We start from the raw sequence: 26,015 nt of genomic DNA on the forward strand, positions 1-26,015 counted from the left end.
CCTTGCTTGTCACAGTGGTAAATCACGCAATATAAAAGGGGCATAGATAAACACATTGTCAGTCAATGGGCATTGTCATAAAAATATCATGAGCTATTATGTATTTTAATCCATCTGGTGCTTCGGGATTAACAAGGTACAACTTGGGTTTGGAAAATAAAGTTTATTGGATTTATTGTCATTGGTGGGTGCAGTGCTTCATACAGAATTTAATTGGGGGGGAGGCTATTCTGGATGGCCCACTAGAAGTGACATGTGTTGGTTAGAACAACGGTGCGGAAAATGGGGGCATTGACCCTGCGGCATCATTTGGCGCTGGAGCCAAGGTAAGGGGGGGTGCGAGCAGGGGGGGGGGGGGCAGCATGCAGGGGGCACAGAGGGAAATGTTTGCGTACCCATGGGTTAGAGGGTTGTAAATGTTAAGCAGAACTGACTCTACCAATCTCAAAGCAACCTCCTCATTTGTGAATAATCGCTGGTACATTCCAGAGAGACTTTATTAAAATGAGAATATTATGTGACGTAATCTGCGGAACAGGCTAAGAATTACATGTGTGTATCCGTGGCACCAAATGGCATATAATGATTACAGACATGTCAGGTATATCAGGTACTTGGGAACAGATATTCGCTAAGGTTTAGGGGTAAAATGCTTAGTCTTGTCACGTCCACCATAAGCACCAGAATGTATTGATGTGACTTGTGTGTGTGTAAGTATTATTTAAGGAAAGTTATGAGGGCGTTTAGATATTGACGAGAAATCTAAACGTAATTCTTGTAGTGTTTTTTTACTCTGTCGTAAAACTGTCAATCTAACAGCTGATTTATGGCAGGGGTGGGCTTATGATGTTTCCATGGAGAAAGAATGTATTTAAGTCTTAGCAAAGATTATGAAAATCAGATTTCAATAGAGGTGTGTTTGGACCAAACACATGAGTCCTAAGTGTCATCCAACAGTGGCACCAACCTTGCCCCACAAGGCATGATTCGAAGAAGTTCATGAACCACAGCAGTATGATGGGAAAATGTCCATGATCCTCAGTTGCTTGAAGAGGAGGCCCCGGTGAGTAGTTCTTCTTTCTTTTCTCCTTCTCCAACAGGTCCAGGAGATGTTGATCCAATGGCTTCTTGGGGTCAAATGAGACGTGACACGCCTTATATAAAGCCTGACATGTCACATTTGACTGACAAATGTAACATCAGCAATCTGGTGGATGTAATATGTGATGGCTTCTTTTTTTTAATGATGTAACATCAGCCTAAACTGAGGGAAGCCAGCCAATCATGTAGCATATGCGTCCCTCTCTTTAAGATGACGTCACTTCAGCAAAAAAAAAATGGAAGTCATCACATGGTACGTCCACCAATCGAATTGGTGAACGTACTATGTGAGGTCTTCCTTTTTTTATTGAGTGATGCCACATTCTCAAAAAGGGGGGAAGATAGCCAATCAGGTAGCATAGCTCCCTACCTTTTTTGATGACATCACATCACTCAAAAAATGTGGTCCAGCTCCAGAGACAACCTGCTTCCATACTGTGTTATTAAAATAAAAGCCAGCGCGATAGCCTGTTAGAGTGATTCTAGATACCCCCTGCCAAGTACTGTGCCATGGACGGTCAACTCTTGGTACGCTGTGAACCAGTAGCTGCTCTGCAGCAGCTAATAGATACAAGTGGCTGCATCGGTATCCCTTCCCTTCCTAGACAGAAACTGCCTATTAACTTGCAACACATTGGCAACCAGTCACAAGGGCTTTGCCCAAATCCAAGATGGCCACTGAGCTACTGTGCCCTTACTTGAAGACTCGGAATCCCTGCTACATCAGTTCAGAGCATGTGGTTCAATTTGTGAGCCCTGAATCTGTTTTAAAATAATAGTGTGGTCAACAGTATTGAACGCCTTTGAAAAATATAGTAATATTGCAATATGTGAGGGGGTTGTGTGGTGTTGTGGTGTGGGGGTGAGTGTGTGGGATTGTGTGTGTGTATGTGGGGGGGGTGGAATTGTGTGTGTGAGGGAAATAAGGGAGTGAGCTAAAGAAGGGGGAAGTGAAGGAGAGAAGGGGAGAGAAATACATAGGGGAGGAGTGTGAGGAGGGGGAGAAAAAGAGGCCGTTGACAGAGGGGGCTGGGGGGACCTGTGGAAACTCTAGTCCTGGGCCCTGTGAAAGCTGTTGGTGGCCCTGGATCTGATGATCTAAAAGTAGGTCTTTCCCCCTGGTAAGCATACATGTGATTGGAGAATGGTGCTCAAAATACATGGACCTATATCCATATATTCTTCTGCTGTGCGCTGCACACACTCTGCATTGGACTTTCCCCCTGGTAAGACTGCTCTGCATACAATCTATTGATGGTGCTATTGTTTTGATTGTCTGCCTAGACATCTACATGAAAGTGCAATATTTCTTTTTATGTTTTGCTGACAGTAATCTGTGAAGATTTGCAAAATGTAATGAACATTTATTTTCAAATGACAATTTATTTTCTATTTTGTTAACTTTGAAGAGTATAGGTAGTACAGAGATTGGTTTAAAGTTGTAAACAATGTTTTTGTCATTCCTTGAAAACTGGGAAGACCCTAGCAGCAGTTTTGCAGGTCTTGGAGATATGGCCTAAAGATAAAATGGAGTTGATTTAAGGAGGCAATTAGCTTAGCAATGACAGGGGTACTGAGACACAGGAACTTTGATTGCAATAGGTCAGGGCTACATTGCTTTTTAGCTATAGTGTTAGGAGCTCCTGTATAATCTTATCTTCATCAAACAGGTATTCTTTAAGAAAAGGAAAAAGCAGCACTCCAGAAGACTTAATCAAATAAAAAAAAGATTTAATAAAGGAGGATCTTCCGTTATTAAGTGATTTTTTTCAATTTGATTAAGGCCTCTTGAGTGTTGTCTTTTCCTTTTTTAAAGGATACCTGTTTGATGCTGATTGTGTCCTGGGCAGTCAGACTATGAAGTAAATTGAAATTTGTGAGCACAGTCAAGATGGGGTGATATAGAGGTGCATTCAGTCTGGATTAGGATTATGGGTACGCTTGTGTCATGATGACAGGGATATCCTACAAAATTTTAATTGAATGCAATGGCAATGGCTGTACGATTAGAAAAAATAACCACACCCTTTTTGATACTAGGAGGTTCTTGATAGCTAGATCAAGCTGGATCAAATATATTATTGATGATCTTCCAGAATATTGCAGGATTTCATGAGTTTTGATAAAAATTATAGCGTAATATTTTGCTTTTGCTAGTCTTGTTTGACTTGTTTATGTATTCCACAAGGTATCTGTAATAATCAACATTATTAGTAGAGTCAGTTCATTTGAATCTATTAAACAAGGCATCCATAAAGCGGTAAAACTGAATACAATCAGAAATATCTCCGGGAATATACTGTAGGCCCCATGCACTCTAATTCTGCGCAATAGTGTATGGATATCATAGAAATGTAGGAAACCTCACTGGAATGCTCAATTGAACAAAATAGGAGTCAGATATCAAATTGGATATATATCAAGGGCATTTGTTGTTAAGGTCAACAAGACATTGTTGAAGATTAAAGTTTTTCAAAATGTTCTAGTGTGCAGGACTTTAGGGCTTTATTATAAGTCTGATTTTATGGACATAATACACGATTGCATGATCACAGAAAATGTCAGCCACTAGAGGATCTGGATTCTGCTGGGAAAGAGGATAAAATCGAATCTATGTCACGGTTGTGCTCGCCACAAACCAGGGTCGGACCGCGTGGCTGAGGTGGGGTTGTATAAGCACCTACCTTAGACCGCGCAGGCTGATCCGGATTGCGCAGTTCGTAGTCGTACATAGCAGGGTCGGGACTGGAGAAGGTAGCATCGTCAGTGGGCAAGCCAGGGTCAGGAGTAGAGACATCAGGGTAAAGGTAATCCAAGCGGAGTTTCGGCAACAGGTAGTCAGGAGTTCCCCGCTTCAGTTTAGGAGCGTGGACGCGGGTTCTGCGCGTGCGGCGATCAGGGCCCATGGTACCAATCTCAGGAAGGGATAGGCAGACTGGAGTGGGCACACCGCCTGGCAGCACTGGTAAACCAGTGCTTCAGCGCAAGCATCCAGAACAGGCCTGTGCAAGTAGAGAGAGAGCTACAGACCTCAGGACTCGTAGACTGGCCTCTGCTAAGGGTAGGGCAGCAGGCCACAGGAAACATGACGCTGAAGTATACACCGGAGGTGCTCTGCTTCAGCACAGGAACCTGGACACGGCCTCTGCAATGGAGAGAGAGCAGCAGGCCCCAGGAACCGGTAGACAGGCCTCTGCTATGGAAGGACAGCAGGCCTCAGGAAACAGGGCGCTGAAGTACACACTGGAGTCCTCCGCTTCAGTACAGGAGTCAGGAACAGGCCTCTGCGTGAAACTAGCAGCAGGCCTCAGGAACAGTAGACAGGCCTCTGCTATGGAAGCACAGCAGGCCTCAGGAAACAGGGAGCTGAAGTCAACACTGGAGAGAACTCCGCTTCAGCACAGGAGACAGGCACAGACCTCTGCGTGAAACTAGCAGCAGGCCTCAGGAAAGCAGGCCTCTACATAGAGAGTAGTATCTGGCCTCAGGGTACTCAGGATACTTCAGGAAACACAGGCCCCTGCATGAAGACTAGCAGCAGGCCTCAGGAACTAGGGAATAGAACTAGAGAGGTTAGTACAGTGGTTCCCAAACTTTTTCGGTTCAAGGCTCCCCAAGGCAATCAGGATTTTTTCAAAGCTCCCCAAGGCGATCAGGATTTTTCCGCGGCGCCCAAAGTAAAAACAAACATGTATATACATACCTAACAGTTGCAGTGCGCAGTTGGTGTCTCTCTCAGACACTCTCACACACTCTCACTCTCTCTCTCAGACCTCACTCTCTCTCTCAGACCTCGCTCTCTCTCTCAGACCTCACTCGCTCTCTCAGACCTCACTCTCTCTCTCAGACCTCACTCTCTCTCTCAGACCTCACTCTCTCTCTCAGACCTTACTCTCTCCCTCAGACCTCACACTCTCCCTCAGACCTCACTCTCTCCCTCAGACCTTACTCTCTCTCTCTCCCCAGACCTCACTCTCTCTCTTTCTCTCCCTCAGACCTCACTCTCTCTCTCTCCCTCAGACCTCATTCCCTCTCTCTCTCTCTCCCTCCCTCAGACCTCACTCTCTCTCTCCCTCAGACCTCCCTCTCTCTCTCTCTCTCTCTCCCTCAGACCTCACTCTGTCTCTCCCTCAGACCTCTCTCTCTCTCTCTGACCTCTCTCTCTCTCTCTCTCAGACCTCTCTCTCTTTCTCAGACCTCTCTCTCTCAGACCTCTCTCTCTCTCTCAGACCTCTCTCTCTCTCTCTCTCTCAGACCTCTCTCTCTCTCAGACCTCTCTCTCAGACCTCTCTCTCTCAGACCCCCCCCCTCTCTCTCTCTCTCTCTCTCTCTCTCTCTCTCTCTCAGACCTCTCTCTCTCTCAGACCTCTCTCTCTCTCAGACCTCTCTCTCTCTCAGACCTCTCTCTCTCTTAGACCTCTCTCTCTCTCAGACCTCTCTCTCAGACCTCTCTCTCTCAGACCTCTCTCTTTCTCAGACCTCTCTCTCTCAGACCTCTCTCTTTCAGACCTCTCTCTCAGACCTCTCTCAGACCTCTCTTAGACCTCTCTCTCAGACCTCTCTCTCTCTCAGACCTGTCTCTCTCTCACTCAGACCTCTCTCTCTCTCTCTCAGACCTCTCTCTCTTAGACCTGTCTCTCTCTCAGACCTCACTCTCTCTCTCAGACCTTTCTCTCTCTCTCTCTCAGACCTCTCTCTCTCTCTCTCAGACATCTCTCTCTCTCAGACCTCTCTCTCTCTCAGACCTCTCTCTCTCTCTCAGACCTCACTCTCTCTCAGACCTCTCTCTCTCTCAGACCTCACTCTCTCTCTCTCTCAGACCTCACTCTCTCTCAGACACACACACACTCTCACTCTCTCTCACAGACAGACACACACTCTCACTCTCTCTCACACACAGACACCTCTCTCTCACACACAGACACTCTCTCTCTCACACACAGACACTCTCTCTCTCACACACAGACTCTCTCTCACAGACAGACTCTCTCTCTCTCGCAGATAGACTCTCTCTCTCTCTCTCTCACAGACAGACACTCTCTCTCTCTCTCTCTCTCACAGACAGACTCTCTCTCTCTCTCGCAGACAGACACTCTCTCTCGCAGACAGACACTCTCTCTCGCAGACAGACACTCTCTCTCTCTCTCGCAGACAGACCCTCTCTCTCTCGCAGACAGACACTCTCTCTCTCTTGCAGACAGACACTCTCTCTCACAGAAAGACACTCTCTCTCGCAGACAGACACTCTCTCTCGCAGACAGACATTCTCTCTCTCTCTCTCGCAGACAGACACTCACTCTTGCAGACAGACACCCTCTCTCTCAGACAGAGGGGAGGGGAGTGGAGGAGGGGGGAGGAAAGGCAGGAAATCCGTGCAGGCAGCTCCCTGCACACACACACACAAATAAATATACACACACACACAAATAAATACACACACACAAATAAATACACACACACACACACACACAAATAAATACACACACACATACACACACAAATAAATACACACACACAAATAAATACACACACACACACACACAAATAAATACACACACACACACACAAATAAATACACACACACAAATAAATACACACACACACAAATAAATACACACACACACAAATAAATACACACACAAATAAATACACACACACACACACAAATAAATACACACACACACAAATAAATACACACACACAAATAAATACACACACACACACACAAATAAATACACACACACAAATAAATACACACACACACACACACACAAATAAATACACACACACACAAATACACACACACACACACACAAATAAATACACACACACAAATAAATACACACACACACAAATAAATACACACACACACAAATACACACACACAAATAAATACACACCCTCACACAAATAAATACACACACACACACAAATACACACACACACAAATAAATACACACACACACACACACACACACACACACACACAAATAAATACACACACACACAAATAAATACACACACACAAATAAATACACACACACACACACAAATATACACACACAGATACACACATTGAAGAGCAGTGGAGAGCAGAGGCAGCGACGGATGTGAGGGGGGGTTGGGGAGGAAGAGATCAATGCAGGCAGCTCCCTGCACACAGTCACTGGGCAGGCAAATGTACAACTCTTCCCCCCATCTCCCTTCTCCTATCACCCGGGGCAGAAGGGGACGGGACACCGCGCAGACGCAGGAGCAGGAAGGCAGACACACACACTCACCGTGTGCTCTGCACAAAGCCCCGCCCCGGCCTTCCTCTCTGCCTGCAGCCAATCCCGTTCGGCCGGCCGGCATGAAGGAGGGATGGTGGGGAGGGATGATCGGAGGGATGGTGCGGAGGATAATTGCGGCGCCCCTCTAGGCAAGCCGCGGTGCACCAGGGCGCCGGGACGCACAGATTGGGAACCACTGGGTTAGTACACAACAGAGCCTAGCCTAGGGCTTGTGGCAGAACACGTGTGACATCCAGGACAGATTATGCTCAGCAGGGGAGCATTGTGGGAAAGCTGTCTTTAAAGGTCAGTGAACCAATAGCAGAAGGGGCGTGTGACAGCATTGCTTTATTGAGTGAACCCAGGGTGGGGCTGCAGTGAATATCAGGGGAAGAATTCCAGGACTGCACATGTCTGTAAGGCAAGGCAAACAGCAAACTAAGGTGCGGATCCGTTACAATCTATTAATGAGTGTTTGCAAGATTTTAGATTTGTTCGAGTAGGATGAGACATTTGTTTGGTTAAATTTAGTGATCTAAATTTGGTTTATTTAGCATCATGCCAGTTGAAGTTGCAATGTCCTGAATGCCAGCGCTATTCTGCATCTCAGCAGCGGCTCTAATTGTAGTGCTGCTTTCCTCCCCCCCTCCTCCTCCTCTGGGAGATCTTGCTAAAGCTACAGGTGTTTTGGTGCTTGTTACCTGTGAGGATCAGGGCCATTTTAAGACCTTTGTTGGCCCTGGGCACTTTTATTTCTAGAGGCCTGTGTGTCAGATATTTTTACTAATTTTTATGCTAATTTCATCGTTTGCTTATTTCTTTCAATTCTAGCGATATTTGGCATCGATACTTTTGTTTCGATAATTAAAGGTATCAATACTTCGAAGGCATTTTAAATTCAAATTTGCTGTTTCTCTTATTTTTGATTTTTTTTGTTTAGGTATTTTTTAAAGTGAAATATAGGCCCTAAAAGGTTCGTAGGCCCTAGTCGGCCTAATGTATAAAGCGGCCCTGGTGAAGATTCAGGAAAGATGAGCGCCCGCGATGGTAAGGGGAAACAGGACAAGCTTTTGTTGATCCTTAGGCTGAATTTCGGTCTTTGGTGCAACGCCTCCAGTCATAGAAGACTCCAGGGTTATTGGAGACAGTCCCTGCCATGACAGTCTTCAAGTATACCCCTACCCAATAGACTGTAATTTAGGCAGGGGTATATAAAACAGGATCCTTTATTGCAGCAGCCATTGTAGTTGTTATTACATCGAATTCATAGGGTTTTAGGATAGGTCCCAGACCTTTGGATGGTACCAGACTTCTTGCAGTCTTGAGGCCTGGCACTCTGTTCAGATCTTTGGCTGCTGTCAGCCCCAGGAGAGGGAGAGCTGAACTGCATGTCTCTACTCCAGGAGGGGGAGACCTGGACTGGCTATAATTTAGAGTACTTCCTCCCTAAGGCACAGAGGGGGATGGCACAAGGTCTGCACCATGATTGGCTACACACAGACCCAGTTCACCTCCACCCCTGTCACTCAGAGAGGAACCATGAGGGGGGGTAAACCCCACAGTATAGCCTGCCACTGCCTGTAGCTACTAGGACTTACGTGACAGAAGGCAGAAAGTATAACCTGGACCAGCCATGTCTACAATAATATCACACAAAAGATATAACAGTGCTGCACACCAAATAGAAATCAAAAAGGGCCACTCTCCACGCCCACAATGACATAATTGATAACGAACACTCGCGGGATTTGAGAGTTAATCAGGACACACGGAAGGACATGTCACAACGCGATGACATCACCAAGACCGGAATGGTCACAAGCACTGTTCGGAATGCGGAAGGAGATAGGAGTTCCAGTGGGTGATCAGGGGGTGATTGTTTGCTTTAATTTATGGGACTATATATTGGACACTTTTTACATTGTATGCTAGTCACTTGAGAAAGTGTGTGGGTATTGGTAGGAGCTCAAATGCTGGGTCCCATGAATACATCCATAAAGAGGTGATCACACAGGGGAAATATATATATAATATAGTATAATTCTCAATCTTCCATGTCTTGGCTCAATGATTCCTAGGGGTATGAGGAAAAAGTATCATAACTTTCCTTCTCTCTTGGGATGGCCCATAGTGATTAAAGAGTACTCACTGTGTTCCCCTGTGTGTCCTCAGGCGTGCAGCCGCTTCCAGAGTCCGTAGAATATCCAAGTGATGTGTGTGGCGCACAGCAAACAAGGAACAGGTCGTGTGGCAAATAAAAAAATAGTTTATTTAAGCTGCATTAAAAAAACGGTGGAGGGAATACCACTCCTATGCGTTTCGTGCTGTAAAGCACTTTATCAAGGAGTTACCTAGCACTACAATCAGACAGGATATTTATACAGCAACCACTACCAACATTCGCGCCAAAGCTCAGTGACGTTATACCCACAATGCCCCACAATCTGCTTGGACCAATAGCGCAAAGCGCACAGAACAATGGGAGGTGCGCAGTGATCCGGATAGCAGATACATACAGCGGTCATCGGGTACCTAGCAACAGGAGACCGGCGCCACTGACGTCATGCCATACAATATCATACATACACAAAAAAAAAACATGGCCCAATGCGCATGCGCGAACCGCTCGGCAGAATGACACGGAGCAGTGATTGCAACCCGAAGGGGATTGTGGAGAGGCAGTCAGTGCACCTAGGTTACTATGACATACGGCGCATGTCGGACACCCAAAAATATCATACCGTCATCACCTACATCACACAGCCTGAGTGCCCTTAGTTCCTCCCCCTCCGATTCAGAGTGCCCACTGTGCCGTTGAACAAGATTCAACTAACAAGTTCCTATCTAACCACCAATAAAGACCCCTACTTATAATGCCAATCTAAAGATGTATAATAATGTAAAAACATCTTATGGTGGGTGTAAACAATTCAAAGTCTAATTAACCGAAAAGCACCATGAAACATCCAATATCATTAGCACAATCTGATCTTTGCCGGCATAAAATATCCACGAATACATCAACTATAACAAAAAAGGAACAAGAAAGAGAAAAGAAAAGGCAATAATTAAAAGATTGATTATACCGGTACACAGTATGGTTGTGTAAAACCAGCAAATGACATAAAATACTTAACTTAACCTCCCATGATATAGGTGACATTCTTAGTTTTTATATTCATATAATATCTCATGTTTGTTAATAGAATTATATTGATGCAGAAACATCATTTTATGATTTTACAATAAATAATTAATTACTGCATCCATCAGTGAATTCTAGACAGGAAAATCAAGTTTCAGAGAGTGCACCATTATTTGTACATTATTCTTATCCAATGTTTATAATGGATGATTCATTCTAGGAACTTAATATTAAATCAGGAACAAACTGTATACACGTTTCTATACAGGCATACCCCGGTTTAAGAACACTCACTTTAAGGACACTCGCGAGTAAGGACATATCGCCCAATAGGCAAATGGCAGTTAGCGCATGCGCCTGTCAGCACGTCCTGAACAGCACTACCGGCTCCCTACCTGTACCGCAGCTGTGCGCAAGCGGGGAAACTATAGAGACTGTTACATATGTGTTATTTACATCAGTTATGCACGTATATGATGATTGCAGTACAGTACATGCATCGATAAGTGGGAAAAGGTAGTGCTTCACTTTAAGTACATTTTCACTTAACATACATGCTCCGGTCCCATTGCGTACGTTAATGTTGGGTATGCCTGTACACTTCATACGTGTATCCATAAGCTTATATGTCAAGAATAATGGAATAGAATAGAATTGAAAAAAATATATATATATATATATATATATTGTGACAAACGCCCCTCTTTTGTAGTGCTGACGTCTGTCTGGGTTCTTCCCGACACAGTCTTCTAGGGTTAATTATACAACAAACAGGATCATGCAAAGTATTATGCTGCTTAACTCAGGCTTCTGCCTGCTTTATTTTCATCCAAGTAAGGTACTGCAGCTTTAACATGTGTAGGTTAGAGGTACTCAGATACTTTCATTCAGCAGTTCACACATTTCAGTGTTACAATATTTCCCACACTGTTATTTCAAGAAATAAAACCAAAATCATATAAGCAAATCCTATCCCTTTCAGGGATCTAACTACACATCAGAATCAGTCTCTCTAACAGCTGCTGGCCAACTAAACTGGTTCCCCAGCTTAAAACAATGCTCTCTCATTTAGGGACACAAGATACAGCACAGTCTTTTAGCAACAGCAGTAATCATTTGTTTTGTCTTATCTGTTCGTGGTGTCCAGGCAAATCCTCTGGTACTGTCATACGTGGAGAGGCCGTCAACCTCGATACTGGATGCAGGAGAGTAGCGACACCCCCAGCCCCCAGGCTCCAAGGAGAGAGAGAGAAATGCAAAACCTCTCTGCTCTAAATACCTGTGCATGTGATTAGAAGAGCAGGTGAGGGAGAACTAGAGCCATGGTAATCTGTGGTCTGGATTTTCCATCCAGCTGCCTGAGTTAATGGGAAGCTGTGGAACGGATCATTTGTAACTATTCCTGCACTTTCTGCTCTAAAATGGGGCAGAAAGCTGCCTAACATCTTTGGACTATGTCACATATCCCCCTCCCCAGCTCACACCTACTGGGGTGAGCGGCCATGGACCTCACTGGGGTGAGCGTCCTACCTGAAATACTTGAGCTAACTCCTCAGTACAACATTAAGTATTTACATGACACGAATATGAACTTTTCCCACGGCAATTATGGACAATAGGTTTCGTCATAAGAGACTATATTTGGCAAACATATTTTGTTGCTCTCTATTAGGGAACTATTTTGAAAAATAAGTGTCTAGCACACATTCTTACAACCCAGGATCTGCTAAATATATTCACAAAACCAGACAATTTCTATTACCTCCCTGGGTTTTTCTACTCTAGAATATGAACCTCATTATAAATTTACCAACCGCAAAAACCAAATTTTTATTTTTTTTTTCCATATTGTAAGCTACCAATATTTTTTTTTCCTTATACTACAGCCTTGTAATCTTAAGGGCCATCAACCCTGTATATTAATTTGTAGTTTAGCTACATTTTCAACACAGAGAACCAATATAACATTGTAATATTGACAAAATGCTTATTTGCATAGTTAAGTGTCCGTGACATAGTCCACACGTGTAATAAAAAAATTAATCGGTCAGTTCCCCCAAACATATTTTTTTTTTTTTTTTTTTTTTGACTTCCAGTCTATTGCATCCTTTGACTTTATTTCATAGCCCGCTGCAACCTGCAAATGACTGGACTGTTTCTTTAGCTTCTGATGAGACCCTTGGACCGGATTCTCCTTGGCTCCACAGTGTGGTCCAGATTGGTGAGATATGGAACTATTCAGGCGCCGTATTAACCTTCGTTGTTTTTTCTTTTCAATCTTTGATTTCCCTTTTGTGGCCATTACCAGGCCTTTGGGTTTTGGAGACCTAGTTGCCTCTGTACAAACGTAGTCCATATTAACCACGTCATCAGGATCTGTCAACAAGTTTGTGTTTTCAGGAACTGCCACCCATTTGGCTAAAACATCTTCTGTGGTGTCCTGGGTGTGTCCACTAGTTTGATAATCTTCTGGACAACGTAAATGAAATTGAGGATCTGGATTTTTGAATCCCAGATCAGGGAGAATATTCTCAGGAGGGTGCCTATCTGTTTCTGGAATAACAGCAGCACAATCAAAGTCAATTCTTTCTCCTTCCTCTTTGTCATCAGTGAGGGCATTGAGTTTACGTTCCCTGGTCTCCTTTTGTGACCGTGTCTCTTTTAGCCTTGGAATCTCTTTCTCCAACTTCATCTTTATAGCAAATCGTAATATTGCAACAGCATTGAAGATACACGTATAGGAACGTACAGCTTGCTTGGTTAGGAGGTAGGATTGATAGCCCGACTGAACCACTTTAGCCGCTTCTCCCATGTCCGTCATCTGTTTCAGAGCGAGGTTTAACTCTGTTTCATTTTCTTTATTCTTGACCTGCAGCTGCAGGTGCTCCTTCTGGGTCTTGTCCAGCTCCAGCTGCAGCCGGGCCCCCTCATTTGCCGTGTGGTCCAGCTGCTTGTAGATATCGGCCATCTCGCTTTCATAGCGCAATGTCAGGCAGACCACCTGACGGACGGAGATCTCCTCTCTCTTGGCGCACTGTATCTCGCGCTCAGCCATTTGCTTCTGCAGCTCTTCAACCTGATCGTGCCAGACCTCCCTCAGGGTCTTCACCTCTATCTGGTGCTTGCTCTGGGTTTGCATCAGCGCCTCCATTTTTTGGAGCTCTGCAGTTTGTGTTGCCTGGATCACCGCTGATTCTGTATTCTGCAGTGCTTCCTGCATTTCTAACTTTTCCTGGATCAATTGCTTCTCCACTTTTTCTGCTTGGTGAAGCTTCTCATCACCTTCACTGATCTGGTCAGTCAAGTCTGAATTTTTCTGTGTCAGACTTACATTCTCTCTTTTTACAGTCTCTAAATCACTTAGGGCAATCTCATGGGTTTGCTTCAACATTCCCAGCTCTGTGTTCAGACCGTGGCCCTCCAGGCGCAAGTGTTGCACCTCTGTGCTGAGCGCATGAACCTCTTGTAGAGCCTTCCCGTATTTCTGTTTTAGGATAGCAATCAATTTGTCAGACTTAATCTGTTTTTCATCCATGGTGACAATTACAGTGTTGGCCTTTTCCAGACTAGTCGTCACCTCTTCCAGCTCACTCCGTAAGAGAGACTCTGTTTTCTTCAAAGCCTCGTGCTCTTGTAAAGCTGGAAGTATACACCTCTGTAACTCGGCGTTCGCTTCTCGCACCTTATTGTTAGATTCTTGCTCCTTCTTCCAACATTCTCGCTCCTTCACCAAATCCTGCCACAGGACTTCATAATTATGGCGGGCAGCTTGGAGTGCAGAAACCAAAGCCTCTTTATCCTGGTTCAAGGATTCAGCTTCCCTCTGCTCCTCCTTTTCCTTTGCCACTGTTCCCGTGACAATTCTGCCGATCACTCCGGTCTGCAGCACATCTCGGCGCCTTTCTGACGCATGTCCTGACAGCGCAGGTTCAAGTGGCTCGGTCACTTCCCCTGTGACTTGAGGGACAGTTTTCTTTTTCTTCTTCTTTCTTTTTGCTTTATTAGCTCCAGAGATATCAGTGGTACTGGGCACACGCTCACTGGTATCAGCTTCCACATCTTGCTTGCACACATAGGGCGTTGCTTGCTTTTGCAGCTGTTTGTCTTTGAAAATTTTGGGGCACACATCTTCCATGTGACCTACTTTATGACAGGCCCAGCATACTAAATTCATCTGTGGGTACGGCTCTCCTCCAGGGGCCACATACGAGTCGTCATCATCATCATCATCATCGTATGGCCTGAAGGGACACTGTTTTTCATGATTATGTACATTACAAAATAAACATTTCACGTCGGCCATTTTAGAAACCCGGCAGGAACAATTTGCTAGCTGCAATTTCACTCCCTTCAGCAACTTGCATACAGCACTTGCTAGCTGCAAATTCACTCACTTCAGCAAAATGCATTAGCTTTACAAACAGCACTTGCTAGATGCAATTTTTTTTTTTTTTCTTCTTCAGCAAAACATTTTGGTTTTCTGTTTGGGTTCAGGGTGCTATTGCATCCACACTTCACACATTCTCTGTGTATGCTAGAAGCACAACTGATATACACATTGGGACAGACTTCACTCATAGCATCTGTACTTTAGTTCAGCTCGGCGGCCATTTTAAACCCCCGCATTTATTTGCAAACCCACAGACTTTTTAGTGTCGACCCGCATTCTCCACCATATGTGACAAACGCCCCTCTTTTGTAGTGCTGACGTCTGTCTGGGTTCTTCCCGACACAGTCTTCTAGGGTTAATTATACAACAAACAGGATCATGCAAAGTATTATGCTGCTTAACTCAGGCTTCTGCCTGCTTTATTTTCATCCAAGTAAGGTACTGCAGCTTTAACATGTGTAGGTTAGAGGTACTCAGATACTTTCATTCAGCAGTTCACACATTTCAGTGTTACAATATTTCCCACACTGTTATTTCAAGAAATAAAACCAAAATCATATAAGCAAATCCTATCCCTTTCAGGGATCTAACTACACATCAGAATCAGTCTCTCTAACAGCTGCTGGCCAACTAAACTGGTTCCCCAGCTTAAAACAATGCTCTCTCATTTAGGGACACAAGATACAGCACAGTCTTTTAGCAACAGCAGTAATCATTTGTTTTGTCTTATCTGTTCGTGGTGTCCAGGCAAATCCTCTGGTACTGTCATACGTGGAGAGGCCGTCAACCTCGATACTGGATGCAGGAGAGTAGCGACACCCCCAGCCCCCAGGCTCCAAGGAGAGAAATGCAAAACCTCTCTGCTCTAAATACCTGTGCATGTGATTAGAAGAGCAGGTGAGGGAGAACTAGAGCCATGGTAATCTGTGGTCTGGATTTTCCATCCAGCTGCCTGAGTTAATGGGAAGCTGTGGAACGGATCATTTGTAACTATTCCTGCACTTTCTGCTCTAAAATGGGGCAGAAAGCTGCCTAACATCTTTGGACTATGTCACAATATATATATATATATATATGTGTGTGTTCTATTCATGGATGATACTTGGCACTGGAAATATAATAAATCCTCATTTGTCCTGGTCTGTTTTTCTGTAAATAATCACAGATTACCCATATATACATATATGTATACTTGTGTGCAAAAAAATATGTATGTGATTGCGGATATAGATAATTGCCCCCCACACTAAACCAATAAAAGTTGCATCTGAAAGATAACATATGAAAGATAACATGGTGAGCCATTATCAAGGAAACATAGAGAGAGTGTGAACATTCATGGATGGAGACAATTGAACGGTTACCTCAAAAAATGACTAAGGTTCCAATCCACATTGATTCCATCCGGGACTCATGTTTTTAAAGTAAAGATCCAGAATGATTCCCTACGATCTAGTCTCTTGACAATGTCCCCTCCTCTTTCATCCATAATAATCCTTTCCACACCTACAAAGGTGAAATTTCCTGGTACTCCCTCCTCGCATTCAGTGAAATGCTTGGAGACAGGATGCTGAAGATCTTTCTTTTTTTATCAGTCTGTAATGTTCTTGCATTCTTACTTTTAATGGACGCATGGTCCTTCCTATGTATCTGATAGGAAGGAAAAAACCTGGGCACTGCGGATTTCTGCTTAAGAAAATTTATTGTGAGCCAATGATGACGTTTCGGCCTCAAGGGCCTTTCTCAAATGCAAATGGCATAATAATTTATTATTATAATTTATTATTATGCCATTTGCATTTGAGAAAGGCCCTTGAGGCCGAAACGTCATCATTGGCTCACAATAAATTTTCTTAAGCAGAAATCCGCAGTGCCCAGGTTTTTTCCTTCCTATCAGATTTTGCAGTACCAGCCAGAGATTCCTGAACCAGGAGCACCGGTATTTATATTATATTTTATTATTTTGTGGCGTGCAGCATTATCCTATTGTTTTGTCCTTCCTATGTATCGCCTTCCACATCCACAAGTTACCATTTACACCACATGAGAGGTGTCACAATTGATAAACTGATTAATTCTATATGGTTTCCTCACTTGAGAAAGACCTCTGAGAAGGTCGAAACGTTGTGCTGCTTGGACGCAATAAATCTTTTTAAAATTCGTAGTGCTTTGGATCATCTATCTTATCTCTACAAAAATCTCACACCATTTTATATTAAATAGGTGCATACATTGTTGGCACTATATACAGTAAATAAGAAATATACATACAAATAGGCAGGATAAAGTCATTTATTCATAATAGTTAACAGCCAGTATCTGATTTTTCAATACTGGTTCATTCATAATTTCTGGGAACTAGTCTGCATTCTTTTCCGTCCAGGAATTCACTATTCCCAGGGTTGTATTATCAACAATATATTCAAACCTTCTAGCCATCAACAACCATGTAATATCATTAAGAAGGAAATTAGTCTGGCAAATCCCACTGACATTGCAAATGCATTCAATGAATACTTTGTGGGGTGTGCTACTAATTTATTAGCAAAATGTAATCCGAACTACATACAAGAACATTCTGAGAGCACCCCCATAGCCCCAGCCTCTCCCAACACTGCCCACAATTTTCAATTTGTACCAGTATCTGAAGAGATTACACAACCACTCTTCAAATTAAAACTAAGCAGCCAATGTGGACCTGACCTACTGCAATCTAAATTCCTACAGCTTGGTACCCCAGCAATTGCCAAACCACTTGCTTACCTAATCAACTCAATTTTGTCTTCAGGCCATATCCCTAAGACCTGGAAAACTGCCAGAGTTGTCCTAATCTTCAAAAGTGGGGACAAAAACACTGTCTCAAACTACAGGCCAATCTCTCTTCTCCCAATACTATCCAAAGTCATGGAAAAATGTGTTCACTCCCAATAAAGCGATTAATATACCAAGACAAATTTCCCTAGCCAATTCCAATCTGGCTTTCGTTCTAAACACTCCACGGTAACAACCCTGCTAAAAGTTTGCAATGAGATACAGTGTGAAATGGAAATGGATACAAGAAACAAGGAGAAGTGACAAAGCACAATCAAAAGTATACAAATTGAAAAAAATAATAATAAAGAGGAAAGTGCGTTATCCATAAATAAAATAATAATAATTTATTGGTCATTTGTGGAAAAAAGTGGCAAGGCGTTGCCATACCAACGTTTCACGCTTAAGAGAGCGCTTTGTCAAGGTATACACAACTCATCATCATTAACATATTTATAGATCAATGATGAAGTAACTTACCAATTAAAAGCCATATCTGGAATCCACCCCGAAACGTGCAGATTGACATCTGGTGTGTCCTGATGATGCGTGTGCGCACCCGCGCCACATGTGAAAGCCCCGCCCCAAACACCCAATCCAGAGTAATAGCAAGCAAGAAACCTGTTCACGCTTGCGCAATAAAAAACTATGCTCCTGCTTGCTTTAATGTCAATGGAAGGTGCCCATCGAGCGGGGGAGCAACCACGGCGCGTGCACGCCCACGCATAGACCAGACGTAGTAGACATCAGAAAGATGCGCGCGCATCGCTCCCCCACAGTGTAAGTCCCGCCCTTCTGCTCCATGCAAACTAAATGATTGGTGCAGCCCTGGCTAATGCATATCACTATTGCTTTGTATTTGGTTTTTAGCATTACGCATCTATAGTTACTGGAATAGAAATGGGACAACGTACTGGTGCAATATTCCTAGATTTTGCAAAGGCTTATGATACTGTTGATCATATTATCTTGCTCAACAAACTCCAGTGCTCTGGAATAGGGAAGCGAGCTTTAAACTGGTTTAATTCCTACCTATCAGGTAGATCCCAACACGTGTCTATCTCGGGCACTAACTCCGACCTCTTGGATATCTCCTGCGGTGTCCCACAAGGCTCTATTCTGGGGCCCCTACTCTTCTCAGTGTTCCTTAATGATCTTCCTACACCTGTAAGGGAGCTTCAATACACATGTATGCAGATGACACAATCTTATATGAACACAGGCCTAACCTCTCCGACCTTCGACATGTACTTCAATCTGACGTTTTGAGACTTGAAAATTGGATTTCCCAAAACAAAGGGGCTTTTTAATTAAACTTCGATAAAATCAGTGCATTGCCGAACGACTTTGCATTGCTGTATTGCGCACTAAAACATGTTGGTAAAAATGCTATTCACTAAGAAAAAATCTAAGTTTTTTAAAGTTCGATCAAAAAATGCAGTATCGAATGACTTGTTTTTTTCTAAATGCTATCGCGCTCTAATTCTAGCGAGCAGCAACTGATAGTTGAAATTGCAACCTGAAAGAGCTGTGGATCATGCAGTTCCAATATTAATTTTAAAACTAGTGTGCGGGAGCAGGGGGTCTCCTGAGCTGAAACGCATTGATTTCAGCATCAGGGACCCCCAACTTCCCGAGATAAAAGCCCCGGTATGGGGGAAAACATGCACTTACCCCTGCTAGGATGAAGGCCGTCCTCATCCTCATCACCGTCCTTGTCCTGTGTTGGCAGCAACAGTGTAATAAAAAATACAATCTAATGGCCCCTAACCCCTCAATCACCTTAGCGGTTAGTTACCACTATAGTAATTAAGGGGTTAAACCACCCTCCTCCGGTACCCACCCAGGAGGCCTAATCACCCTACCTGGGGCAACTACTGCCACCCTCCACTCCCACTACACATTGATTGGCACAGTGCAAAAACATGCCCATATAATATGTGTATGCTTTATATAGCAATAAATGGGCAAGCAAAAAAAAAAACAGGCACAAAATAAAACACATTACAAATTCCAAGAAACCAATTGATTGGAACAGTGGTACCTCATGCCCATATAATATGAACATGATTTACAAATAAAACACTAAATGGTCAACCTAAAAAATAAACAAGCACCAAAAATACTACATTAAATCAAAACAATCACCAAAAGAAACACATCAAAAATAAACAATAAAAAACGAAACACCAAAAAATACTATAAATAAAAGAAAACACCAAAAAACATCATAAATAAAAATCAAAACACCAAAAATAAACAATTGATAAAGAAAGACAAGAACTATACAAAGCAATCAACAAAAATACATGTAAAATAAATAAATACAAGCATTTGTTAAAAAATGCATTGCTTGTCACTGTATTTATCTATAGCCCAAGGGGGCATAAATACACTGGCAATAAATGGGCAAGCAAAAAAATCAAAATTAAAAAATACAATCAAAATACCTGAAAATGTAAAATATTATATGTACCACCCTGCTATATCTCTATGGTCAGGCATGTAAGTCCTGGTAACAGCAGGCAGTGTTAGAGTTAAACCCCTAGCACATGGCTCTGCATGTGAGTCAGTTCCCCTAGTTGTTATATTGTTTCAATTTTCAGACACATGCCTGAAAACGGTTATAGTCACATGCCAGGGTGAGGGCTTGCTACAGTAGGGCATGCCCAGTTACTGGGGCAGAGTAGCTGGCCAGTCCCCTGGTATAAAAGGGTCATCCCATGCAAATTAGTTGAGAGCTGTCTGACTCCTCCTGAGTCTGGGAACTGTTCTGCCAAGACTCCTCCTGAGTCCTGTCCTGCCCTGGGGGAAAATAAATTATACCCCTGGGTGAGGATTTATTCTAAGGCTACCTATCAAGGGAAGGCGAGAAGGTGAATTGCCTTAGGCCTCTAGTTCTTGCTGGAACCTATCTGACCAAGGTAAGAGTGAGGTGAATTCCCTCCGACCCTGTCTCATAAAGCATAGCTGTCATTTCCAGGGAAGGGGATAGGGTTAATTGCCTCAGGCCTCCAGTTCCTGCTGACACAGGTAAGGGTGAATTTAATTCCTTCCAGCCCAGTCCCTGTGGATCTGTGGATCTGCCCAGGAAAATGGTGGAAAATTGCTTTGTATAATTCTTGTTAATTTTTGGTGTTTGATTTCATTTATGTTTTTTTTTGGTGTTTTCTTTTATTTATGCCTGTTATTTTGTTGGTGTTTGGAGTCTTAATTCTGGTATTTGGGGGGTGGGGGTTCTTTTATTTAATTCTGGTATTTTTTTGGTGTGTAATTTTTTATCGTTGTTTATTTTTGGTGTGTTTCTTTTGGCGATTGATTTGATTTAATGTACTGCTGCGGCCCCTCCTATCCTCCAACTTACCCGGAAAAATACGGGGATGTTTTCTGACTGTCACGGGCCTTCTCCGCGCGGCCTGAAATCAGCTGATAGCGCTAATAGCGCTAGACAATGAAAGCACTTAGCGCTAAACAATAGAAATGCCCGCAGGTGCGCAAAAGGCTGAAAACGGCTCCCATCAGCCCGCGATTTGCCCGCGATTTTTAAAATCGCGGGGAAAAGGCCGCAGGAGAATAAAGGCGGCCGCCACTGGAGTATTTTTGGTGCTTGTTTATTTTTTAAGTTGACCATTGACCGTCATAGTTGTAAATCATGCCCATATTATATGGGCATGATGTACCACTGTGCCAATCAATGGGGGTAGGTGCTCTGGGGAGGGTGGTTAAGCCCGCCGTGTGGGTAGCGCGGAAAGGTGGGTTAACCCCTTAATTACTATAGCAGTTACAAACCGCTAAATTGATTAAGGGGTTAGCGGCTATTCGATTGTATTTTTTATTGTATTGTTGCTGCCAACAGAGGACATGGACGGTAATGAGGATGAGGATGGCCTTCATCCTGGCAGGGGTAAGTGCAAGTTGTATATACTTTATGCTGGCTGGTTTTATTTTAAATGGGCAAATGCACTATTATCCATATCTGAATATTAGTAATTTTGCCCATTAGTGTATTGTACCATCCTAGCCCCTGTTACTAGTTTTAAATATTTGGGCATATGGTTTGACTCCCATTTAACACTTGGGTTGCACATTGAAACCATGATATCCAAACCCTATGCCAAACTAGGTGTACTATGTGACGGTGCCTAGCCTTCTGGCTTCAAAGGAAATCCAGGATGTGGAGGTGGGAGAACCATTTGGTGAGCAGGAAAAGGCCAGGTGTCAGTTCGAGAGAACAGAGGGTACCACACTGGGGCCTTGATTGTGACACCAGACTTAGCCGAGCCGACAAGGGGTTAGCTGGGGGGAAGTTGCTGCTTGTGAGAATATTTCCCATTGGCTGATTCATATTTCCAGGCCACAATTTTTTTTCAAGCGGGCTCAACACACCCCTGCCTCTGACATCATCAGCCAGGTGAGCCCTGCTCTGATTGGCTACTGAGAAATTTCTAACATTTTTGATTGGGCTGTAGGTTTCTGTGAATGAAACTTAGAGGTTTTAAAAACCCTTATGTAGCTCAGATTTTCAGTTTCTAAGTTTCTCTAAGGTTTTCTAAGTTTTTCTAAGTTGCTGTAAAGTTCTCTAAGGTTCTCAAAGTTTTCTAAGATTCTAAGCAGCAAGTGAATTCCAGTCCTTTGGAGAGAGAGGGGGGGGGGGGGGGCTGTGGCATTCAGAGCTGCAGGGTGATTTCAGTTCCAAGACTTTTTAGGGTAAACTTTAGTGATAAGCCCTACACCTAGGAAAGTATAGTTTTTTTAACTCCAATTCCCAAATAAGTGTGTTATCTCATGTTTATTGTAATCCACTGTGTGTACGTCTGTTTCAATGGAATAAATGACAATTTGTTTTACTTCTTGGTTTTGCTCAGTGAGATGATCCCGATATAAAGGTGTAATTGCCTGGTCTCCCGTGACATATTATATAGGAAAAAATCCTACCTAAGTCTGCTGGTCAGAAACCGCATCGCACAGCAGATGCTGATGCCAATTATAGACTATGGGGACATAGTATATGGCACGGCAACCCAAACGCACCTTGGCAAACATGATACCCTCAACAACTCACTATGTCAATTTGTCCTCCAATGCAACTACAACAAATGCAAAAGGGTGGATAAGGAAACAATATTTCCATATGCAGACTCTTTTTCATTTTTGAACAGTCAAAGGCAATGAGAGCATGTCCTTGTCAACCCTGTTTTGCAGTTGAGCAGTTAAGCGTTGTGCATTCTAAATGGCCCATGAGGGTAGGCGATGTAATATGATGGAAACAACAAATGTTATACAACATCAATTGCTGCATATAATAAGTGCTCAGACAGCGTCTTTATAGTCCAAAGTGTCCATTCAACCCTTTTTTGGCTGATTGCCATATTTTAGTCAATGGGGATTTTCGCTCGGCATCGTCCCAAAAGGCTGCTTTGGACTATACATAGAATAAACCCCTAAAAGGCTTTTCCAATGAAAAGTACCAAATAGACTGCAGAACATGGTAGCAGGTTACCATGGCAAGGATCAAACCTGTTCCCAGGTAACCGAGAGGAGAGTAACCAAATATATATATTGCATTTGGAGTGCTGTTCAGAATATTTACTTTATATTCGATTGTGTTTTAAGTAAATTTTGTACACAACTCATTTTCATAATTTCAGTTCACATATTAGGTAGTCTTCAGATTTTTCTTCTTTACAAAAAGAAACAATAAAGATAGCACGTTTCATTGAGCCTATACAGGTTTCAATTAATAGAAAATGTGCTTAGTTACATAATGTATGCCATATATAGATATGTTTTATTTAACCGGGCCATTGTCTTTAGTAGCAATCAGAAACTCATGTAACTCATGCAAGCATCTTTGAAAGAAATACTTGGTATATAAATGCCATCTCAACAAAACTTTTGATCCATTAGTATAATATTTCACACAAAGGGGCATAAGAGTGACAGAGAAATATGGAATACTGTAAAATCCACATTTAGTTCTGTCAAATAAAATTTAGCTTCATAATTGCAATGCTTCTTTGCAACAGCCTCAAGATAGAATTGACAATTTATAGCACTGGATAAACCAATGCATATACAGTAGCTATAGGTCTATAGCTTAATAAGAACTTTCAAGAATAAACCCTTTAATTCAAATACTAAATTATCTGCATCACTGTAATGTTCACACATTTTGCCAATTCATTTTACAAACTTTGTAGAATAATGGCAGTCAAGCATTGCTATATCTACTATATATTGGGAGGTTTAGATCACCCTCAAGTTTAAGGTACAGTCTCAATGAGTAAACATTAATGATTTATTTTTTAAACATTGATTAACACTCAATGACTCTTGATGGAGACAAGTTATATTTTTCCCGCTATCTAAATGATAAAAAAAGCAATGCTTGTTAAAATTCACCTCCACATCCCTAAATAATGAGTACATCATGAAGTTCAGTACGCGTGGAATCCTTATGATGTTTAGGGTATGTTATACTATTTTTTCTAGTTCTCTAGATCAAGTTCATCGCTTTGAACATGACCAGATGTGGAGCCCCCTCCACTTCCTTTCACATCGAGATTACAGGTGCTGCTGGTATTACAGCAGCTAAAAGGTTAAGACAGTAATCACCAAGATGTAACCCTATAAACATCTATACAAGTCATTTTAGTGCTAAATGGAAATGCATCCTATAAGCTTTGCTTACTTGAAAAAATGGCAAAAATGTGGGGCTTTCAATAACAAAATTGGGCAAGTCACTGCTTTTCAACCTTTTTATTTTAGCAGGAGCACCCGTGAAGGATTTTTAAAATCTCTGGGCACCCAGCTGCTCGGACCCCACTCATCCCCTCCTCACCTGCATGCATACACTCATCCTTCTTTTCACAAACACACACTCAACACACTCCAAATTCAAAAAACAAAGAAAGGAGCGCAGGGAAGGCAGGACATTTAGAGAAATAATTCCCATTTATTGAACACACAGTAACTTTAAAAACTTACAATTAAGTTCAGCCACTTGAACAATAAAATCTCCTCACACCACGAACGCCAAAATAGCGAGATCCACAGAATCCCCTCTACTCGAACCAACCCGGATCACCATGCGGTTGTCAAACCTGAAGTTGACCCGGAGTATTCTTTCTGGGTAAAACTGCCTAGCTAGAGCAGCGCTCTATGTGACGTATCTTTGGGAGGTTCAGATGCCAAACTTGGTTTCACAATTGTGTGTGTGTGTGTGTGTGTGTGTGTGTGTGTGTGTGTGTGTGTGTGTGTATATATATATATATATATATATATATATATATATATATATATATATCATATAAAAATATTACTTGTGAGCACATTCACATGTTTTAGACAGGTCTGCATCCCTGCTTTTCACCATTATCTCCTAGCATACAGTGCTACCACTGCAGCAAGGGATTCTGGGAAATTTCTGGGGACACCATTGGAAAAACTACCTACCCAATGAAACTACATACTGGGACGTCAAATTATTTATTATATATGTTAAAAACCATTGTTCCCTTTCCTCTAAATATATTTATTTTATATGCAATCCTTTTAATGTTCAGAAACCCTCCATCTTACTAACCTTAGCTCCTTATCACTATAATACTATAGGACACTTAAATAAACCAAAATCATTAATTAAATAAACTAAAGTATATAATTATAATCAATAATAAATTAATTATAATCAAAATAGTTTTAAAATGTAACCATTCTCCCAGAAAACATCAGTGATCTCCAATTACTTTGAATGTTAAATACTAACCTAAATAACTAATATTACTTCTGACATTAAATGACATTTAATGCTAATTAAAATTCTCTTATTAGAACTCCATTCAAAAAAATATAAAAATATATTACACAGTATATTGCTAAAACTGACAGTCATCCTCCTAAGTGGGCTCAATCATTAAAATAAAAACATAGTATAGGGAAGGTTATTCCTACTTTAATAAACAAAACCAGGACAGATTACCAAATAAGATCTTATTGTATCACTAAGTTATATTTAAGTAAAGGGTTAAGCTCTATCATTTCATTGAGCCCCCCAGACGCTCTACTATGTAATGAATATATTCAAAACTGCTCCCTTTGGAGAAGTTTCAGACCCCTATCTCCCTTCCTAATATCTCTTGCCACAACCTCAAGGCCCCTTAAATGTAACCATCCTGCCAACCCATTGTGATGATCCAGAAAATGTTGTGCAAAATTATGTATCTTTTAACCTTTTTCTAAAAGACGTTTAGCATTTTTAATGCCATTTATGTGTTCACCAATTCATACCTTCAAG

This window comes from Ascaphus truei, chromosome 2 (genome assembly GCF_040206685.1).
Source record: "Ascaphus truei isolate aAscTru1 chromosome 2, aAscTru1.hap1, whole genome shotgun sequence".
NCBI classification, from domain to species: Eukaryota; Metazoa; Chordata; class Amphibia; order Anura; family Ascaphidae; genus Ascaphus; species Ascaphus truei.